Source organism: Perognathus longimembris, chromosome 1, assembly GCF_023159225.1.
Source record: "Perognathus longimembris pacificus isolate PPM17 chromosome 1, ASM2315922v1, whole genome shotgun sequence".
Taxonomy (NCBI): Eukaryota; Metazoa; Chordata; class Mammalia; order Rodentia; family Heteromyidae; genus Perognathus; species Perognathus longimembris.
Window position 1 is genome coordinate 80,806,470 of NC_063161.1, and position 24,139 is coordinate 80,830,608.

At 40.6% G+C, this 24,139-nt stretch overlaps 1 pseudogene; it reads left to right on the forward strand.

Annotated features, from left to right (window-relative positions):
• The first annotated feature begins 12,342 nt into the window (after window positions 1–12,342).
• Window positions 12,343–13,436, forward strand: LOC125355234 (annotated as a pseudogene).
• The last annotated feature ends 10,703 nt before the right edge of the window (window positions 13,437–24,139 follow it).

Here is a 24,139-nt window from a genome sequence, read left to right on the forward strand (position 1 = left end):
TTGTGGTGGTTAACTTTATGTCTATCTGATGGATTTGTGGTGGTTAACTTTGTCTATCTGATAGGGTCACAAGATGGAATAAAGCAGATTTCTTCAGCTGACTGCTTGAATAGATCAAATAAGTTCAGATTCCTGAAAAAGAGGACACATCTTGCTCCTCATTGAAAAATCTAGGACATTAGTGTTTACCTGCCTTGAGTCACACACTGAACCATAAATTCTGCCTGGGTCTTGAGGCTGCCAGCTCTCAAACTGAATGTCCAGCAGTGTTCTCCAGTTGATCATCTGCAGACCTGGAGACTTCTCATATTCCATATCTATATGAGTCAATTCCTATAATAATCCTGTCTGCTTATCCACCTACCAAATTCTGATCCATTTTTTTTCTGGAAAATATTGACTAACCTATTCATGTGTCTATGGACATTAGAGTAAGAATCTTAAAGATATTCTAGTACCCAGTATTTACCCACAAAGCAGAGTAAATAAATGCTGCAAATCTGGTCCCAGGACTTTTAGGATCCAATATTATTTGTTTCTTACTATGCTCAACTATACGCCATCTACAGTTTTCATTTTTCTGTGTATGCTGGTCCTGGTGCGTGAATTCAGGGACTGGGCACTGTCCCTGAGCTTTTGTGCTCAACAACAGTGCTCTCTCACTGAAGCCATACCTCCACTTTTGGCTTTTTGGTTGTTAATTGAAGATGAGAGTCTCACAGATTTTTCTGACGAGGGTGGCTTTGAACTGTGATCCTCAACTCTCATCCTCTTGAGTAACTAGGATTGCTGGTGTGAGCCACCAACACCTAGACTTTTCATTTGAAAAGTAATTATTCTCTTTTATTTATTTATTTTATGGTGCTGAGAATGAAACCCAGGGTCTCACACATGCTAAGCAACAAGCACTCTACCAGTGAGCCTCATTCCCAGGCCAGAGATTTTCCATTTTCACCCACTTGCATCCCATTCTGCTCCAGTACACATTAGGAGGGTATTAAGTAGATGAAGAGATGTAATGTTTAAAGATTGCATCAAGGTGTGCATCATAAATATGCAATTATTACATTTCCAGAAAGCAATTATGAAAATGTTTAAATATAGAATTTAACAGATCTGTGCACACTAAAGAGATGACTGTGTTAATGATTGTGTGAAAGTAAATGGCATGTATATTTTCATGTAAAAGGAAAACATGTGGAAATCACATATGTTAACTCTTTCTTTAGACATGTGAGTCACATGGAGAGGAAATGAGGAATACTATGGAGCATAGTTTTGGTTCCCAGTGATTCCTTTCCTCCTCCAAATCAAGGCTGGGTTTTCAGGGTCATTTCAACCATCTTCCACTCAGTCCTGTTAGGGCAAGCAGGCACCCTCACTCCCTCACAAAATACTACTTGAAATGGAGACCCATAGTTACAAAATCAGCCCACAAAAATCAGCAGCTTTTCTGTACACCAACAATATACAAACAGAGAAGGAAAATTATTGAAACAATACCATTTTCAATAAAAAAAAGATTACCTAGGGATTAACCTAACCAAAGACGTGAATGACCTATCTAATGAGAACTATAAAAATCTAAAAAGAGAAAACAAAGAGGACACCAGGAGATGGAAAGACCTCCCATGTCCATGGGTAGGCAGAATCAATATAGTGACAATGGCCATTCTGCCCAAAATGTTATACAAATTCAATGCAATCCCCATCAAAATCCCAGCTACATTCTTCACTGGAATAGAGAAAACAACCCATAAATTCAAATGGAACAACAAAAGACCTACAATAGCCAAAGCAATTCTAGGCAAAAGAAGCAATACAGGAGGTATCAGACTTCAAGCTCTATTATAGAACCATCATAACAAAAACAGTCTGGTACTGGCATAAAAACAGACCTGAAGATCAATGGAATAGGGTAGAAGGCCCAGAAATAAAGTCGCATTCTTATAGTCAGCTGATATTCGGACAAAGGAGCTAAAGACATACAATGGAAAAAACATAGCCTTTTCAACTACTGGTGCTGGGGAAACTGGGCAGCCACATGTAGAAAACTCAAAGAGGACCCAAGCCGATCACCATGCACCAAGACCAACTCAAAATGCATTATGGACCTCAATATCAGACCTGAGACCCTGAAACTGCTGAAGAACAGAGTAGGAAAAGCACTAGAACTTATAGGCACAGGTACAAACTTCCTGAACAGATTCCCAGGGGCACAACAGACAGGGGAGAGACTTGACAAATGGCACTACTACAAAATAAGAAGTTTCTGCACAGCTAAAGACATAGCCACTAATCTAGAAAGGCAGCCAACCATATAGGAAAGGATCTTCACCAGCACAGCAACAAAGGCCTAATATCCATCATCTACAGAGAACTCAAAAAACTAACCCCCTCCAAACCCGTAAGCCAATTATTAAATGAGCAAAGGATCTAAAGAGTGACTTCACAGGAGAAGAAATAAAAATGGCAAAGAAACATATGGGGAAATGTTCAACATCCCTGGCAGTAAGGAAATGCAAATAAAAACAACACTGTGATACCACCTCACCCCAGTTAGAATGGCCTATACTCTGAACTCAGGCAACAACAAATGCTGGAGGGGATGCAGAGAAAGAGAAACCCTTCTCCACTGTTGGTGGGAGTGCAAACTAGTACAACCACTTTGGAGAACAATATGGAGGTTCCTCAAAAAACTCAGCATAAACATACCCTATGACCCAGCCATACCACTCCTAGACATCTATTCTGAACAACAAGTCCCAGGATACCATAAAGACATCTGCACATCCATGTTTATCGCTGCACAATTCACAATAGCCAAAATATGGAAACAACCCAGATGCCCACTACAGATGAATGGATCCAAAAAATGTGGTACCCATACACAATGGAACACATAGCAATTAGAAATCATAAAATAGTGGTATTCGCAGGGAAATGGTCAGATCTTTTTTTTTTATTATTATCAAAGTGTTTTACAGAGGGTATACAGATTCATATGAAAGGCAGTGAGTACATTTCTTGTTCTACTTGTTACCTCCTCCTTCATTTCCTCTCCTCCCCCTTCCCTTCCTCTTCCCCTTCCCCTCTCCCACCAAGAGTTGTTCAGTTGGTTTACACCAAATGGTTTTTATAAGTGTTGCTTTTTGAATGGTTTGTCTTTTTGTTCTTTATCTCTCAATTTTGGTATTCCCTCTCCCTTCCCAGTTCGAATACACGTATAAACAGTATCCAGGGTACTCAGATGAGATACAGTGGTAGTGAGGGTATGGCCACAGGAAAGGAGTACAAGAGAAACAAAACTAAACAAACCAATCAGTCAAACAAACAGATAAGGAAGAAGAGAAAAAAGTAGTACGAGTTCACATGGAATGTTGAAAATAATTACAACAGTGGTATAACTCTTTTTTTTTTTTTTTTGGCCATTCCTGAGGCTTGGACTCAGGGCCTGAGCACTGTCCCTGGCTTCTTCTTGCTCAAGGCTAGCACTCTGCCACTTGAGCCACAGCACCACTTCTGGCCATTTTCTGTATATGTGGTGCTGGGGAATCAAACCCAGGGCCTCAAGTATAGGAGGCAAGCACTCTTGCCACTAGGCCATATCCCCAGCCCGGTATAACTCTTGTTTCCATAACGTGGAGTTCATTTCACTTGGCCTCGTCATATGTGATCATATGGGTTTAGCTATTGGAGTATTTTGATCTTCTACCATAACTAGCCTATTCATGTACTAGCTATTCCCTATGAGGGACACTGTAGGTTTATGTTTCTTTGGATCTGGGTCACTTCACTTAGTATGATTTTTTCCAAGTCCTTCCATTTTCTTATTAATGGGGTAGTGTCGATCCTTCTGATGGAGGCATAGAATTCCATTGTTTATATGTACTACATTTTCCTGATCCACTCGACTACTGAGGGGCGTCTGGGTTGGTTCCATATTTTAGCAATGACAAATTGTGCTGCAATGAACATTGTTGTGCTGGTGGCTTTAGTGTGTTCTTGTTTGTAATCTTTTGGGTAGATGCCCAAAAGTGGGGCTTCTGGGTCATAGAGGAGTTCTATGTTTAGCCTTCTTAGGAATCTCCACACTGCTTTCCAGAGGGGTTGAACAAGTTGGCATTCCCATCAATAAGAAATGCTGGAGAGGATGTGGCCAAAAAGGAACTTTATTGTTGGTGGGAACTGCCAAATCTTGAACAAACAATGTTGAGCCAGACAAGCCTAGAACACAGAAAATAAAGGCGCATGGTCTCCTTGATATATGATTGTGGGCGGGGGGTAGGGGAGAGTGGCAAACAGTAGAGACCAGGTCTGTAAAATAACCAACTTCTTTTCAAATGGTATTTCCACATGTTTGAGTCAGCGACTTTACATTATGTATCTAAAACCAATTACTAAACAAACATAAAAAGGTCTAGGATAGACCTATCAGAGGATCACAATACTCAACAACTATGTACATATGATTATATAAGATGAGGCTAAGCAAAATGAACTCCAAGAGAAAGAAACAGGAGGATTTTATTGTTGTTATGTTTAACATACTAGGTGAACTTCCTTTGGTATACCCCATGTGGTTACTGTATATGATTTTGGTACACTGGATATTGTATATATGCTCACCTGAACTAGGGAAGGGAAAGAAAAATGAGAGAGGGTGTAATAAATATGACAAGAAATGTACTCACTACCTTATTACGTAACTGTACCCCCTCTATGCATCACCTTGTCAATAAAATTTAATTTAATTTAATTTTTTAAAACAGAAATGGAGACCTGTAAGACCCATAAGGCCCTTCAGGGTGGGATAGCTTGGTGCTCAGCCAGACATCCTAGGCAGCACTGGTCAGTACCATCTTCAGGTTAGTGGATATTGCTGAGACCTTATCAATCGATTGCTGACACCTTGCCTGTCCAGGTCTGAGGCTTCACAGCCTTAGCAGGATTTGTGGCCCCATAGTGGTGTTTTCTCCTTCCTGGATAAAAATCCTTTATCCACAAGTATCATTCTGCCAGTGTGTAGTTTGATACTTCACCTGTTTTACTCATTCATTCATTTATTTGACGTTGATATGAGTTTACTGCCTCCACTATAACATCGTGGGCACAGGTAAATGACATACACATGGCGTGGTGTGTCATTCTCTCTTTGGCGTATGCCCAAGACTGGCATGTGGAAGCATTGAGTGGAGCTTGGATTCAACTTATGAAAAAACTGGTGAACCCTTCTCCAGCATGGTCCCACATTTTACACTTCCAGGAATAGTGCATGGGAGTTCTGGGTGTTCCACTTCCTCACTCACACTTAGTATTGCCACACTCTAAATTCCATCCATTCCTCTGGTGTGGAATGTCATCTTATTGTAAACTTGAATCACTTATGGAAAAGCATGTGCCATCTCCCCCACCCCACTGATACCCTTCAATGGCATCCTTAATTCTAATAAGACACCAAGGACTTTAAATGTGTTGTCTTTGTAAAGTCAGGCCAAACATGTAGTACAGTGATTATATTTTAGGTTCTCTGGGTAATGTTATAGAAATGTTTGTCTAATTTGATCAGTCCAGGTCTAGAATTGATTATTTATTAAATGAATCTTTACTGTGTGTGTGTGTGTGTGTGTGTGTGTGTGTGTGTGTGTGTGTATAGTACTGGCATTTGAACTCAGAGCCTGAGCTCTATCTCTTAAGGTTTTTTTTTTTTTTTTTTTGCTCCAGGCTAAAGTTCTACTACTTGAGCCACTCCTCCACTTCTGGTTTTTTGCTAGATAATTAGAGATAAAAGTCTCACAGACTTTCCAGCCTAGGTTGACTTTGAACTGCTCTCCTTAGATTCCAGTCTACTGATTAGCTAGGATTACAGGCATGGGTCATTGGCACCCTGTGTGAAGCTTTGCTTTACTTTTGACATGTATGCTAATCCCTGTGATTCAATGATTAACTCCACCAATCAGTAAGACTCTAAGTGAAGGTTCTGTTTGTAGCCAATCCTAGAGTAAATATTCTCTTGACTAATCAAGTTTTTTGAACAATTTTGACTCTGATCTCTCAACAACACAATATTAAATTAGTTGTACTATAAATTCCTACATTGTCTTATTTAATCTCTACTTCAATGTGAGAGAAAAGTGTCATTTTTACCTCTATTGCCTAAGTGATGAGATCAATGCTCAAGACATTCCATGACCTGGTCCAGTCCACTACTATTAGGTCTGTGGGGAGAAAGGAGGAATTAAAAAGGATTTGCTGAGTCCTCCTTCTACTCACTTTGATTGTAACCTCCCCAGTACAAAGAAGAAGCAACATTTGGAACAGCTACCTAACAAAATAAGTCTAAAAAATAGAAGAAATGGGCCAGGTTTGAGTAGTTCACACCTAGATATGAAGGAGGCTTAGAGCTAAGGATGACAACTCAAAGCCAGCTTGGACAGGAAAGTTCCTGAGACTCATCTCTAACCATCAACAAGCCAGAAGTAGAGATGTGGCTCAAGTTGTAAAGCACTAGACTTGAGTGAAAGAGCTAAAAGACAATGCCCAAGCCCTGAGACCAACCCCCAGTTAACAGCACAACAAGAAATACATATACACATATATTTATATATTATATATCCATATATGTACACACAAAAACATGTATATGTGTGTATATATAGAGAGAGACAGAGACAGAGACAGAGACAGAGAGACAGAGACAGAGAGAACCATCCTAATAGGAGGAAGGTACAAAGCTAGCTCTGTCATTTTTATGTTTTCCCAGGAAGAAAAAAAACACATGAATCCTACTACATTCCAGATGTGAAAGACTGCTCAGCTCCAGGCAATATCCAGCATCAAAATACAGTTTTGGAGTAGCACAATGTCTGCTGCAGTACTGACATACCTTTAATTAGAAGTCATACCTCAAACCTATGTGGAATTCACATGAGAAATCAGCAGATGATCAGGGAACACCAGTCCTGTCTTGTCTCATTTAATTTTAATCACAACACTGTATGGTCACTGGTATTATGCACATTTTATAGTAGATGAGATGAAGATTTGGGGATGGTAAATTATTTCCCAAAAGTTTATGCCTAATAAATGAAATGGAAATTATTTACAATCCAAAACCAGTGAGTCGAGCAGAATTGGGTCAAAGGGGACTGAAAATTCACTGCTTTGTGGGTTGCAACTTTTCTATTCATTTAAAAAAATGTTGACATGAGTGAAAAGTAACAAAAGTTTATATCAGTGGAAGTTTTGCAATGGTGTATAACATGGGTAATCAAAGTTTAGTATTTCCAGTAAAATATTGTTATATAACAACTCTAACACACATCAATAAAAATAACAAAGGAAGCAGAAAAACAGACATATTCTCACTGCTGTTATAATCCAAAATGAAAACCAAAAGATCAAATGAAAATGAAAATTCAGACAAGTCTCCAATTACCTTATTTTTCATCAATTACGTTGACGAAATCTAAATGGACCAAAATAAAATAATTTAGCTATTGCAGAAATATCTCGGCAGTGTTCCAGAAAGTTATGCATGTTAATGCTATCTTACATATTTAAAGAGAAATGAAAATGTATATTCATGTATGTATGTTCACAAATGTTTGGAGCATTGTCACAGTAGTCAAGAGCGTGGAGCAAAGGGTTGTTCAGAGATGGCTTCTCCTGTGTGCCCAATGTGGAAGATGAGGTTGATCATGGCAGAGAGGAAGGCAGATTCAAGCCAGGTAAGTGTTGGGCACAGGTGTGTCATGCCTGTAATTCTAGCTACAAAGGAATCTGAGATGTGAGGGATCGTGGTTGAAAGCCAGATGGGGCAGGGAAGTCTGTAAGACTTTTAATCTTTAGCCAGCAGAAGGCTAGAAGTGGAGTTGTAACTCAAGCAGTCGAGTGCCATCCTTGAGAGAAAAAGCACTGAGTTTAAGTTCTAGTCCTGCTGCACAAAATCAAGCTGGAGTGTCAAATCCCTCCTAAAGTGCAGAAATAACTTTACTGTGAGTCAGGAAAGTGGGGCTTAGGAGAGGAAGCTCAGCTTTGGAGCCTTCATTCTCCACACATCCCCATTCCCCATCTTCTTGCTGCCAGGAGATCTGGAATGCAGTGCTGAGGCCACTGGGGGCAAAGCCCCAAGGCTCCCATGGGTCACCATCAAGACTTTGGTACACATGCTGCTTCACCTATTGTCCTGCTGGGAGGGAAAAGACAGGTATATTGCAGTTACTGCTGGGGACAATAATGATAGGCCAAGCTTATACCAACCTTGCTGCTTGGGAGGTAGAGATTGAGGTATCACAGTTCAAGACCAGCCCAGGCATCCAAGTTAGATAGACTCTTTAACAGTTGTTGGGCATGGTGGCTCATACCTGTTATCCCCTTATGATACTGGGAAGCAAAACTATGAGGAGGGACATTCATGCCAGCCTGGGCATAAAGCAAGTAACAGTCTTGGAATTGACCAAGGCTAAGAAGTGGCTGGAGGCACTGTTCATTGGGTTAAACACCTATGTTACAAGCCCAAGGCCCTGAAGCAAATTGCAAGCACAACAAAAACAATGAAATACCAAGAAATACAGCAGTTAAATGAAACGTGTAAGCCCAACTGGGAATGTTTGGTCAAGGACCTTTAGGCAGGTAGAGGGACTGCTGTAATATGTTCCTTCAGTAAGGGACAGAGATTTACTCCACCCCAAATGCAGCATGCCCAAGAGCTAGCGGGAATTCATTTCTACTCATCAGAGAACGGTCAGGATGGAAGTCTCACAAGGAGAAACAATTCTATGTGATTCTGGCTGAACAGACCTGACACAACTATGATAACCACTGGCCAGAGTAGTCAGACATCAATGGTGCATTGTGGAAGAGGAATCTGATCTGGTATGAAGGATGATCAGATATGAAGATCCAGATGTTTTTGTCAGGTGCAGTGGGTCATATCTGTAAGACTAGCTATTCTGAAGGATAATGGTAGGAGGCTATTTTAGGAAAGAAAGAAGGACGATGGATTTTGAAAAATAGCTAATGGAAAAGAAATTGAAAGTGTGACTCCTGTGGTGCAGGAATTGCTTAAAAACATAAGACCCTGACTTCAAGTCCCAATACTGCAAACAAACAAAACAAAACTAAAAAATCCACCCAGACTTACCAGGATTCTTTGCTCAAAGTAGAAGTATGTAAACAAGCCCAGAAGAGGATTCAGAAGTGTGATCAGAGTTTGTCCACAAAGGTAACCATCCTCACAATGCAAACGTATGTCATGTGGACAGGGCAGGGGTGTCACAGATTTCTGCTCTCCAAATCTAAGGAGACCCCTGGCCCTGTGCCTCATGACTGAGTCCTCCCTTGGTCATTTTTAGGGAACAATAGCTCAGCCTTAAGCTAGAATCATTTAACTGTGTGCTTTAAAGCCTAAGCCAAGTAAAATTGCTTCAGTAAAATTAAAGGTATTATAAATACATCACAGTTCATGGGAGTTCAATTCTTCTTCTTATGTGTTCTAAAAACACATAAAAATAACTTTCAAATTTACAAGATCAGGAAGAAGAAATAGAAGCATGTAATCAAGATCTCCAGTTTCCTCTAGGATTCTCATAAAACCAATGTTTTCACAACATAAGCTCTGCTAGGTTTGACACTGCGGTGACTTCCCTTGGTTTCTTTTTTCCTGGTTGCAGTCTCCCTTGCATACCTGCTCATTTTGGTGGTTGCCCCATCTGCCTTGCTGTATCTGTCCTCACGTCACTCCTGGAGTGTAATCCCTGGCTCCATCCTCAACTGGGAAGGATTCGCTGAGGGACCAATTTCTATTTGGAGAATTAACCCAGCCTCTGTGTGTGGTACCTGGTGTTTATCCCAGGTTGCTGCTAACAGGCCAGATGCACTAAGACTCAAGAGCTCAGTATGGAATGCTTGGTTCCAGTTTCAGGAAGTGACTATTTTTACCTGCATTTTCTCTTTTATTTATTTATTTATTTATTTATTTACTTACTTACTTACTTATTTATTTATTTAGTTTTGGCTGGTCCTTGGACTTGAACTCAGGGCCTGGCTGCTGTTCCCGAGCCTTGCTGAAATCAAGAATAGCCATCTACCAATGAGCCACAGCACTACTTTTGGCTTTTTCTGAGTAGGTTATTGGAGATAAGATCCTCATGGAATTTTCTGCCCAGGCTGGCTTTGAACTGCCATCCTCACATCTCTGCAGCTAGGATTACTGGCCTAAGTTACCAGTACCTGGCTTGCATTTCATACTCTTTACATGCATTTTCATATTCCTGCTGCAAGAGAGACAGGGGGTGGGTCTCAGGAGGCTCAAACCAGACCTGAGGAATAGAATTCCTGATATCTAAAGGATGTTACAGCCCACAAATCCAGACTGAGTGTGAAGAACGTGGGATTACTCCCACAAGGTAATTCCCCATTACTTGAAGCACCAGGATGCTTGGCCATAATTTCATTTCAGCACATCTGCCTTCTTCTGTGCCTATCTCTGTGGAAATGAGAATAATGTGGTCATCTCAGATGGAACATGGAGAGGCTGAGCCTCTGAGACACTGTTAGGAAAAGTACACATGGATGAATGCTAAGCAAAAATTCAAACTACAAGCCATGGACTATGAGCAGAAAGTGGTAGCTTCATTAATTCTATTATTTATGTGGTCTCCAGTGTGGGTGTAGGTGTAAAGGTGGTCCTCGTGCTTGAACTTAGGATCTAGGTCTTGTCCCAGAGCTTTTGTTCCTCCATACTAGTTCTCTACCACTCGAGGCACAGCTTGCTTTGAGATTTTTGGTGGTTAGTTGGAGATCAGAGTCTCATGGACTTTGGTACCCATGCTGATGGCTCAGATCTGTAATCATCAGATCTCAGCCTCCAGACTAACTAGGATTATAGGTTTCAGACACAGGAACTTGGCTAGTTTCATTAACTATTGTAACTATTATTAGTAGTAGAAGTATTATTAGTATTATTGGTGGTGGTGGTGGTGACAGTTCTGGGGCTTGAACTCAGGGTCTCGGCATGATCCCTGAGATTTTATACTAAAAGGCTAGCCCTCTACCACTTGAGCCACAGCTCCACTTCCAGTTTTTTGGTATTTTACTTCTGATGAGTGTCATGGATTTTTCTGCCCAGCCTGGCTTTGAACCTAATGCTCAGATCTCATTTCCTCCATAGCTAATACTGCAGGATTAAAACATGATTGCCAGGTAGAGTTTCCCGAATTCTTCATGGTGGATACATATACAACCCAGTTAATTTGATGACTTAATCCTCCAAAAGAAGCAGGACACAAAAATCCTGAAATTTCTGGGTGCTCACTAGTTTCAGTTTCTCATAAGTGTTTTCTCACATACTCTGAGAATGAAGTTTGGAAACCAGTTGGGGCAGAAAAATTCTCAAGACTTATCTCCAATTAACCAGCAAAAAGTTGCAAGTAGAAGTGTGCTCAAGTGGTAGAGCATCAACTTGAGGGATAAAGCCCAATGAGAATTTGGCAATCTGCATTCAGGTTTCAGTACCTGCACAAAACAAACCAAAAATCTTCAGAAATGAAATTATTTTATGAATATAAACTCACTAACCATTTTCCATAAATGTATGTGTGTGTGTGTATGTGTGTGTGTGTGTGTGTGTGTGTGTGTGTGTGTGTGTGTGTGTGGTATATACATATTTAACATCTTGCAAGTGAACTTTTACTGGACAATGCCAATAATGCTGACTTACTTTGAAAAGACAGTCTTTTCAAAAGTAATCCAGTCATTTCAAACTAATAATCTCAGGTTGTTCCACTGGGGAGAAGTGTTAAGTATATCAGGGTGTCTAGTTCACATGAGATCTCTCAGGTTTTCTTGTTGCTCAGAACATCCTGGGGCTGGAGAGGGAATCCTGTTCTGCTTGCTTAATGTGAAAAAGAACCTGGTAGGATGCACATAGGAACATACGTTCACAGAACCTGCACTGTACATGGGAAGTGGAAGCTCTGCCAACCTTGTTGTTTATTAAAGATACAGGGTTGATCATGTGACTAAAGTGTGTCCATCATCCACCATCACAGGCATTTTACCATGACATGGGGGATAGAAGAGTAGGGACATGAAAGGAATGGCTAGAAGCCCACTTTCCTTTATCCATTATGAGGAAATTTTGAACACATAGACACTGGTATTATATAAATAGACACTGATAGTTTGGAGGGCTCATGACATCCAGTTTCTTGTCTTCTCTCCTATTTCTCCTGCAGCTAGGGCCTTCTTGGTTCAATTCCAGTCAGGCTCACTTGGGACAAAATGAGGACACAGTCTGTACCCTAGGTTTTTGTTGCCATCCAAGGACCCAAGAGCCTCATGAGCTGCACCAGAATGATCCAGGTTCTGGACCCACGTCCTCTGACAAGTTCAGTCATGCCAGTAGATATGGCCATGAGGTTTTGTTTGGCTCTTTCGCCACCTATGAGGAGTTTCCTGGGCCCTTACAATGACTTACAACGAAAAATTTTTTTGAATAAATTGAAGCCTTTGAAACCATGTCTCAATCTCAAACAGGAAGCCAAATCAAATCACAGAAAGAATGGAAACACTCACACAACCAAGCCAAGAAGTGGGTTGTATTTGCTGACTCCAAGGGCCTCTCTCATACTGCAGTCCACGTCTTCTCCGACCTTCCAGAAGAACCTGCATGGGATCACCAGTTGGATCTCTTGGACCTCAATGATATCGCCTCTGGTTTAAGACTCCATGAGGAGCAAAACCTGATTTTAGATTTTCCTCAGCCTTCCACTGATTACTTAAGTTTCCAGAATCATTTTCAGAAGAACTTTGTTTGTCTGGAAAGCTGCTCTTTGCAAGAACAAACAGTGACTAGGACAATCAAAGTGAAAAACGTGAGCTTTGAGAAGAGGGTTCAGGTCCACATTACATTTGACTCCTGGAGAAGCTACAGGAATGTGGACTGTGTCTACATGAAGAATGTGTATGGCAGCTCAGATAGTGACACCTTCTCCTTTACCATTGATTTACCCTCCGTCATCCCAACGGAGGAGAAAATTGAGTTCTGCTTTTCTTACCAAGCGAATGGGCAAGTCTTCCGGGACAACAACGAGGGTCAGAATTACCGTGGAAACCGGATGGGGTGCAGATGCAGATGACACGCCAGAACTGTGCATTCAACCAGATGCCCCCTAAGACTGAGTCGGACTGAGTCTTTGGCAGTCTGAGGCTGGCTAGTGGCCTGTTCCCAGAATGGCAGAGCTGGGGCAGAATAGAGAATTTGGCCTCTTATCGACGAATTAAGCAACCTAGTGATTGATCTTGACCTGTTGTAGTCCCCATGCAATTCTAGGTCTGTATTGCTCAATATTAGGAAGCCTTTGCTACTTTCCATCAATAGGTTTAGCTTTGAGCCTTTAGGACCTGGCAACAGAAAAATAGGAGCCACTTGAGAAGTTAGTGTTGGTATCCATATGACTCTATTCAACATTTTGTTCTAGATAATCAATTAACAGTCTGGGAACTATTTTTGTTTAATCCTTTATTTTTTTCTTCCAGTACCCTTCCTGTCTTCCCTCTCAATTCACTAGCTTTCACAATGGGCAAGGAAAACTTGAGGAAGGACAGTTGATGGTGATGGAAAGCTGTGTTAATGGTATGAGGAATGTGTGAAAGGGCTATGCAAATAGCTCTGAGACTCAAGCCAGCTTATGAGTGGAGATCTGAACATTTAATTGTTGGTGAAACGATGTAAAGTTATTTTGTGTTTTGAAGTTGGTTTTTCAACTTTTTCTCCTGGAAGTAACTCAGAAGAGAGGAAAGAGGTCTGTTCTACATATTGTGAAGAAAAGCCAAATCAACTTTTAGGGTATTGGATGGTGTTGGGGGAAGATGAACTATAATTTTGGAGTCTCAAGACCTTAAGTAAAGCCTTTCTGTTTAACCATGGTCTATTTTTTTTAAAAGTCATGATTTGGGGCAAGTTTAATCGAATCTGTATTTGAAATCCTAAATGTGACAAGTGACTTTGCCATCAAAGCATAGTTCTTGGGTTCAATGGAATGTTGTGGCCAACTAGTTATGCCATCACCCATGGCTAACAGCATCCAGGAATCCATTTATGTCAAAGATAGTTCTTTCCAAGTGCCTTGATTAAACCAAAAATTAATGTAGTTGTTTAAACCAAATATCTGCTCATGCATGAGTTTCTGACCTTCCACAAAGGTCCATTCACTGGTATTGCTCTTGCAATGCTGTTGTACCTTCAAGAGTGTCGTCAGTATACACAATTCACATCCTTCATATTGAAGGTGACTCATCTTTTTGTCATGCTTTTTTTGATGCAGTGTTTGAAGTGAGGACTGACACTGGGATTCTCAATACCAGAGTCCAGTACCTAGCACATAGAAGGAGCAGTCTATTTTGTTGCCTGTTTTTGTGTTGTTTTACTTTCCTTTGAAGTCAAATGCTGCTGTTCTTTTATATATATATATATATATTTAAAGAGAAAGAGAAAAAAGAAAGACTTTTCAGGATGAAAGGAAGCAGGTACCAGCCAGAGTAGCTGCCAGTGAGAATAGAAGAGAGGAACATCTTAGTGGAGACCAGAGGTCAAAACCCCTGAGACAAGGAATGTGCTGAGAGACTTAGTGGAAGTGATTGGGCTGAGATGTGGAGAAATGATATTGGTGAGAGGTGAGTTTAGGACACAGGGGAGCCACTGGGGCATGGAGCAGAAGACCACTCCAGGTATTCTCGTATACAAAAACAATGACCTGAATTCCAGCAGCCTGAAAATAACAATTTTCCCCTTTTCTGGCTAGACTCAACTTCCTGGTTTGTCACTTAGAGTTCTTTCTTTATCCTGTAAATATCTGGGGGTCACGCTGTGCTGGACATCCTGAACACTGATTCAGTGAGTAGCTGAATAAACCTCAGGGACACACAAATGAGAAAACAGCCCACATCACTACATCTATGGGAGAAAGGAGGAATTGAAAAGACTTCACGAATTCTTCTGTCTACTCCTTCTGACTGTAACTCTCCACAACATGGAAGGCCCAGCATTAGGAATGGCTTTCAAAAACAGTAAGTTAAAAACTAGAAAATGGTCCAGGTGCCAGTGGCTCACACCTGTAATCCTAACTATGAAGAGTACTGAGGTCTAAGGATGACAGTTCAAAAGCAGCTTGGACAGGAATGTACTAAGACTCTTTTCTCTAATAGGCAACAAGCTAGAAGTAGAGCTATGGCTCATGTTTGTTTTTCTTGTTTCCTATATATGTGGTGCTGAGAAATCGAACCCAGGGCTTCATGTATATGAGGCGAGAACTCTACCACTAGGCCATATTCCCAGCCCTATGACTCAAGTTTTAAAGCAGTAGACTTGAGTGAAAACGCAAAAGAACAGTGCCCAGATCCTGAGTTCTACCAGCAGTTATATGTATATATGTGCATATGTATGTACATATACATACACACGTATATTATATACACATAGTATATATTACACACACATATATACACTTATACATATATGTATATATGCGTATATGTGTATATATGCATATGTATTCCGAGAGTCCCACCCTAAAGAGGAAAAAGCTGGAAAGCTAGTGTTTCATTTTTACAGTTTAATGGGATCAAGATCAACACTTGAATCCTATGACATTCCAGATGTGAAAGACTACGGCATCAATATAGTTTCTTAGTAGAACAGTATCTCACCCAGTGCTAATATGTCTTGATTAGATGTCATTTCTCAAGTATACATAGAATTCAGGTGAAGAATCAACACATAAGTGGGCATACCAATGTTGTCTTATCTCCTTTAAATTTAAACACAACTGTGTATGCTAGCTGGTGTTACTTATATTTTATGCTAGAGGAGGTCAAGATTTGGTGATGGTATATCATTTCCAAAAATTTTGTGCCTCATATATGAGATGGAAATTATTTCTAGTTCAACACCACTGACTTGAGTAGAATCAGGTCAAAGTGGATTGGAAATATACTGTTTCACTGGTTGCAATATTTCTATTCATTTTTTAAAAATGTACATAAGAGTGTGAAATAGAAAAGTCTATATAAGTGAAAGCTTTGCACGGTTGTGTTACTTGCGTTACCAAGGTTTAGTATTTTCAATAAAACATTTGTACTTAACAAGTCTAACACACATCAGTTAAAAAGAGAAGGAAGCCAAAACCATAAATATTCTCACCAGCACTACAATCTAAAATGAAAACAAAAAGTAGCAAACTGATGTGAAAATTCACACAAGACCCAAACTGCTTTCTTTTTATCAATGAAAAAGCGTAGCTATTTTAGAAATATTCTTGAAGTGTTCCAGAAAGTTATGCATGTCAAAATTTTTCTACATATTTAAAGAGAAATGAAAATGAACATTCATGTAAAAGCATGTTCACAAATGTTCTTAGCATTGTCACAGTAGTCAAGAGAGTGGAGCAAACAGTTATTCAGCGATGGCTGCTCCCCTGCACCCAATGTTGCAAGGGAGGTTGCTCATGGCACAAGTGGCAGATTCTGACCTGGTAAATGTTGGGGGCAAGTGGCTCCTGCCTGCAATTCTAGCTACAACTGGGTCTGAGCTGAGGTACTGTGGTTCAAAGTCAACCTGGCCATGAAAGTCTGTGAGACTTTTATCTCTAACCAGCAGAAAGCTAGAAGCGGAGCTGTAACTCAAGCGGTAGAGTGCCATTCTTGAAAGGAAAAGCTCTGAGTTTCAGCTCCAATAGTGGTGCACAAAATCAAGAGTGAGGAGTGTCAAATCCCTTCAAAAACGCGGAAATAACTTTACTGCAAGACAGGAAACTGGGCTTAGAAGAGGAAGCCAGATTGAAAGCCTTCATTCGCTTCACAGCCTTCTTCCTTATCTTCTTGCTGCCAGGAGATCTGGAATGCAGTGCTGAGGTCACTCGAAGCAAAGCCCCAAGGCTCCCACAGGCCACCATCAAGACTTTGGTGCAAGCAACAAAGGCCTGATATCTGTCATCTACAGAGAACTCAAAACACTAAGCCCCTCCAAGCCCAATAAACCTATTAGGAAATGGGCAAAAGAGCTAAAGAGAGACTTCACAAGAGAAGATATAAAAATGGCAAAGAAACACATGAGGAAATGCTCAACATCCCTGCTAGTAAAGGAAATGCAAATAAAAACAACCCTGAGATACCACCTCACCCCAGTTAGAATGGCCTATACTTTGAACTCAGGAAACAACAAATGCTGGAGGGGCTGTGGGGAAAGAGGAACCCTCCTCCATTGTTGGTGGGAGTGCAAATTAGTACAACCACTTTGGAGAACATTATGGAGGTTTCTCAAAAAGCTCAATATAGACCTACCCTATGACCCAGCCATACCACTCCTAGGCATCTATCCTAAACAGCAAAACCCAAGATATCAAAAAGACATTTGTACTTCCATGTTTATCGTGGCACAATTCACAATAGCCAAAATATGGAAACAACCCAGATGCCCCTCCACAGACGATTGGGTCAAAAAAATATGGTACTTACACACAATGGAATACTACATAGCGATTAGGAATGGTGAAATATTGTTGCTCGCAGGGAAATGGTCTGAACTTGAACAAATAATGTTGAGCGAGACAAGCCTAGAACACAGAAAACAAAGGGGCATGATCTCCCTGATATATGACTGTTAACAAAGGGAGATGGAGAGACAGTAGAGACCAAGTCTGTGAATACTGTATATGTTCTTGATACATTGTATATTGTACATATGTCTACCTGACCTAGACAAGGGATAGAAAAACAGGATGTAAGATATCACAAGAAATGTACACACTGCCCTACTATGTAACTGTACCCTTTTTGCACAACACCTTGTAAAAAAATTTGTGTTCAATTAAAAAACAAATAAAAAAAACCTGAAAGAAAAAAAAAAAGACTTTGGTGCAGATGCTGCTTCACCTACTGCCCTGGTGGAAGGGAAAAGACAGGTGTATCACAGTTACTTCCAGGGACAATAATGATAGGCCCAAGCTTATATCATCATAGCTACTTGGAAGGTAGAAATTGGGGTTTCACAGTTCAAGACCAGCCCAGGCATGCAAGTTAGATAGATTCCTTAATGATGAATGCATGGTTGCTGGTGCCTGTTGACCTCATAAGACACCCAGAAGCTCAACTAGAAGCAGGGACATTCATGCCAGCCTGGGCATAAAGCAAGTAACAGTCTTGAAATGGACTGAAGCAAAGAAGTGAGTGAAGGCATGGTTCTTTGGGTAGAACACCTAAGTTACAAGCACAGGGCCCTGAAGTGAATCCCCATCACAAAAGAAACTGTGAAATACAATGAAATAAAGCAGTTAAATGAAACTTAAACTAGGAATATTTGCTCAAGGACCTTGGCACAGTTATAGAGACTACAGCAATGGGTTCCTGCAGTAAGGGGCAAAGATTAGACTGAACCCTAAAGGAAGCATGGCAAGAGCTAGTGGGAATTCATTTCCATTCATCAGGATCAGAAAGGAAAGCTCACAAGGAAAACTACTGGGTAAACACCTGACACAATTCTTGATAACAACTGGTCAGATTGGTCAGTCATCAGTGGTGCATGGTGGAAGAGGAATCTGATCAGATATGACGGATGATTAGATATGAAGAACAGGATGTTTTTTTATCAGGTGCAGTGAGTGTGCCATACCTGTTAGGGTAGCTATTCTGAAGAACAGTGGTTGGAGGCTATTCTAGGAAACAAAGCAGGAAGACAGTATTTGAAATATAACTAAAGCCAAAGGAGTTGACAATGTGATTTCTGTGGTGCACGAATTGCTTAGCAAGCAAAACACCCTGAGTTCACGTGCAAATACTTCCAAAAAAAGAAAACAAAACTCACATTCCAGGATTCTTTGCTAAAACTAGAAGTGTATAGACAGGACCAGAGAGGATTCAGAGGCATGATCAGAGTTTGTCCATGCAGGTAACCGTATCACAGTGTGGAGGGCTGTCATGTGGACAGGGCTGGGGCGCCACAGCTTTCTGCTCTCCTGCACTCAGGAGGCCCCTTGTCCTGTGCCTCCTGCCTGAGTCCTCCATTGGTCATTTTAGGAGATAAAAGTTCAGCCTCTTCCTAGAGTCATTTAACTGAATGTTTTTGAGACCATATCAAGCAAAAATGCTTCAGTTAAAACTAAAGGTATTGAAAATATGCAGTTCATTCATTTACCAATTCTAAAAACACATAAAAGTCACTTTCACATTTACAAGATTAGGAAAAATATACTCTATGATTCTCATAAAATCTGGGAAGGATTCAGTGAGGAGTCAGTTTGTATTTGGAGAGTTAACCCAGGCTCTGAGTATGGTACCTGGTATTTATCCCCAGTTGCTGCTAAGAGGCCAAATGCACTAAGACTCAAATGCTCAGTATGGAATGTTTTGTCCTAATTTCATGGAGCAACAATGTTTATCTGCATTTTCTGTTCCATTTATTTCTTTGTTTGTTGTTTGTTTGACTGGTCATGAGGCTGAACGAACTCGGGTCCTGGGTGCTTTCCCTGATCCTCTTTGTAATGAATGCTTGTGATATACCACTAGAGCCACAATACTACCTCCAGCTTTTTCTGAGTACATTATTGGTGATAAGAGTCTCATGGACTTTTCTGCCCAAGCTGTCTTTGAACTTCCATCCACAGATCTCAGCCTTCTGAGTGGCTAGGATTACTGGTATGAACTCCCAGTACATGGCCTGCATTTCCTACTTTTTACATGCATTGTCATATACCTGCCACAGGAGAGTCAGGGGGTAACTGAAGGCTCAAATCAGACCTGAGGAACAGCATCCCTGACCTCTAAAGGATGCTAGAGACCACAAATCTAGAATGAGTGTGAAAATGTGGGATTATTCCTACAAGGTAATTTCCCATTACCTCTTGTACCAGGGTGCACTACCACAGTTTCCTTCCAACACATCTCTGTTCTGTGCTTATCTCTGCCAAAATAAGACTGTTGTGGTCATCGAGATCTAACATGGAGAGGCTGAGCCTCTGAGAGGCTGTTAGGAAAGGTACACATGAATGAATCCTAAGCAGAAGTTCAAACTACAAATCAAGGACTAGGAGAAGAAAGTGATAGATTCATGATTCATTAATTATAGTGTGTGTGAGTGTGTGTGTGTGTGTGTGTGTGTGTGTGTGTGTGTGTGTATAAAGGTGGTCCTGGGGCTTGAACTCAAGGACTAGGTCTTGTCCTTAAGCCTTTTTTTTGCTCTAGACTAGTGCTCTACCACTTGAGCCACAACTTGCTCTGAGAGTTTTGGTGGTTAATTGGAGAAAAGGGTCTCATGGACTTCACTATGTATACTGATGGCTCAGATCTCCAATAATCAGATCTCAGCCCCCAGAGAGAGAGAGATGACAGGCTCCACACTCAGGTACCTGACTAGCTTCATTAATGATTATTCTTATTCTTTTTATTGATGGTGGAGGTTGTAGATCAAGGGATTGAACTCAGGGCCTAGGCACTGTCCCTGAGCTTTTGTGCTAAAAGGCTAGCCCTCTACCACTTGAGCCACAGCTCTACCGCAGGTGCTTGGTATTTAATTCAAGATGATTCTCCAGGATATTTCTTCCAAGCCTGGCTTTGAGCTTGGATCCTGAGATCTGAGATCACAGGATTGAGACACAGACTCTTGGCAGAATTTCATGAATTCTTGATTGTGGATCATATGCCTAGCCAGTTAATTCGCTGATGATTTAATCTTCTAGAAAAAGCAAGACACAAAAAGCCCAGAAATCTCTGCATGCTCGCTAGTTTCTCATGTTTTTATACTTACCTACTCTGAGGTAGAAATCTGAGAATGATGGTTGGAAGCCAGTTGGGGCAGAAAAATTCTCAAGACTTATCTCCAATTAACCATCAAAAAGTTGGAAGCAGAGGTATGGCTCAAGTGGTAGAGCATCAGCCTTGAGGGGAAAAGCCCAGTGAGAATCAAGACTCTGAATTCAAGTCTCAGTACCCTCACAAAAACAAAGAGAACTCCTCACAAATAAAATTGCTTCATGAGTCATATGAATATGAATTCACTAACTATTTTCCATATAATTTTATATATGTATATAAATTTATAGTGGTACATATTCATCATCTTGCAAGTGAATTTTTATTGAATAATGCTGATAATGCTGACTTACTTTTGAAAAGACAGTCTTTACAAAAGTAATCCAGTTATTTCAAACTAATAATCTCCAGTTGTCCTCCTAGGGAGAAGTGTTAAGGGACATCAGGGTGTTGGGTTCACATAAGATCTCTCAGGTTTTCTTGTTGCTCAGAATGTCCTGTGGCCGAAGAGAGAATCCTGTCATGCTTCCTTAATGTGTGAAAGAACCTGGGCAGATGCACAAATACTGCACTGTATGTACATGGGAACTGGAAGCTCGGCCAACCTAGGTTTCTATTAAAGATCCAGGGTTGGCCATGTGACCAAAATGTGTCCATCATCCACCACCAAAGGGATTTTTACTATGATGTGGGGGACAGAAGAGTAGGGAGGTGAAAGAAATTGCTATTTTCCATTGGAAAATTGCCCATTTTCCAAGCTTCAGGTTTCAGAAGAATTTGTACTGCTATTGTATAAATAGTTTGGAGAGCTCATGTCTTCCAGGTTCTTTTGAACACCACCTACTCCCCTATTTCTCCTTCACCTAGGGACTTCTTGGCGTAATTCCAGTGAAGGTCACTTGGTACTAAATGAGGCCACAGTCTGTACCCTAAGGTTTTTTAATTTCCAAGGAACCAAGAGTCTGCTGTTGAGAGCAGCAGCTGCCACTTAGCCTGGTCAAGCTCAATGGGTGGGTGGGGCCAAGGCAGTCACAAGCTTTCTCCCTCTAACTCCTGGAGAGGAGGCCCAGGGGCAACTGTAAAACCTCTATTTTAGAATTCTAGGGTAGATATTTTTAATGGTTTTGTCAAATTCCACAAAGTCTTTGAAAAGAACAGGCCATCAATTATCTCCTTCCAGTCACTAGCAATATATTATAGTTTCACAAACACCTGAGCTCAGCCCTGGATGTGGAAATAGGGAGCTACTTCTTGAAAAATCTTAGAATGCAATCTGCATGTATTGAATTTAAAAAGTCTTACCAGAGAGTGAAAATATTATCTCTTAGGGAAAGAAGATTTTTTTTAAAGATGGAATAGCCATTTTTTTTCACCTGTACTGTGGGTACATAAATTAATCAGATGAATCAAACATTTCAGCATAAAGTAAATAAATCAAAGGAAGTACACAAAAAGATAGGCTAAAAGCTTTAAGACATGAGAGTTAGCAATGATTTTTCAATTATAGTAAAAGTAATCATGGATAAAAATAAATAAGTTAGATCTCTTCCTAATGAAAAACGTTTCTACACTCAATGCTCTAGAATAGAATAGAAAGTGAATCATCAGAAAATATTTGCAAATCATGGGGGTAATGAGGAATTAAAACTGAGATAATATAAAGAGCTCCTAAATAAAACCCACTTTCACTATGACAAACAAAAAAGTCTATTGAATAATATCCAAAAGAGACTTGAGTAGATATTCTTCTCCTCTCTCTATAGAAATAGCAAATAAGCACATGAAAAGATGTTTCATATTGTATTTATTTCTTATCACAGGAATACGAATGAGAATTACAATGAGATGCCAACTTACAGGTATAGGATAAGTACAGAGAGGAGGAGAAAAAGAGTGGAGAAAGAAAAGAAATGGGAAAGAATGGAGTGTGAGAAGAAAAAATGGAAGGAGAGAGATGATGAAAGAAAAGAAGAAGAAACGAAGGAACGAAGGAACGAAGGAACGAAGGAAGAAAGAAAGGATGGAAGGAAGGAAGGAAAAAGGATAAAAGGAAGGAAGACAAGAAGGAAAAAAACAGTGAAGAGGTGATTAGATTTGGAAACATTGGTTTTAATAAAGAAAATGGTAAATCAACTGTGGAAAATAGAGGGAGGGAAATCAAGCATGCAGTTATTTATTTAACAATTTCATTTTTAAGTACATACACAAAAGATATTTGTACATCTATGTTGATAGGAATATTATCAAAATGCCCAAACAACTAAAACACCCAATAATCAAAATATAGTGTCTACAAAGAATAAAATTCTGACACATGCTACAACATGGATAAGCCTTGTTAATACTATGCTAAATGAACTCTTCAGAGACAAAAAGACAGATATGTGTTCTATGTGTTGTTCTACTTGTGCAGTACCTATTCTATTATTTGTGGCAGTAGCAGAATTCAACAGATTGTGTAATTTATCATCAGAAAATGCTGCTTTGCAGATTTAGAGTCTGAGCGGTTCAATATCAACGTGCCAGCATCTGGTAAGGACCTTCTTGCTGGCTGATGCCAAGGCAGAGGGCATCCTATAGCAGAAGAACAGAGGGTGAACATGGGAGACAGAAGTGAAGCTGACCTTGTCCAAGGCTGAACAGGTCCCTCCTTGTGGCTGGAGTAGCCAATCATAGTTCAGGAGGTGGGAGAACTCCAGGCCAGTTAGTGGTCCTGAGGCTTTAAAACCTGCTATCCAGGCCAGTACTGTTAGGACAGCGGTCTTTGGAGAGTTGCATTGCAGAGTGCTCCTACACAGCTTCTGACTCAGGTGAGCATTCCAACGCTCGGAGGAATGGTGGGAACAAGGGATGGAATAGAGTGCCTTTCAGGGACAAGATCACAAGCAGACTCAACTTTGGTTTCTGCCTCACTGACATTGTGGGACAGAAGAGAAGGGTGGCAGGGGTGGGTTGGCAGCAGAGAGAAACCCAGTGTGGCCATTCCAATATCCAGAAGATCTTAGTTTGTGCAATTGGTTCAGTCTGCATCTTGTCAGGATCCATAAGGGTTCCCTTAAACTGAACTGAGAAGCTCACCTGTTCTTGAACCACCAGGAAATATTCCCTTGTGCATCAATACTGGGTAAGGTTCACACATTCCAAGAAAATGTGATGAAGGTAGAAACAGAAGGTATGTTCTTGGACAGTCAATACCTCGACCCATGTAGGGCATGGGCTGACGCAAACCTAAGCCTGGCGCCCCCTAAGCAGCCTGCTCCTGTCCAGGTGCTTGTCCTGGGGGCGTTGGCTTGCATTACCCCGTGGACATGACCAAGTCCATAAATGGGACAGC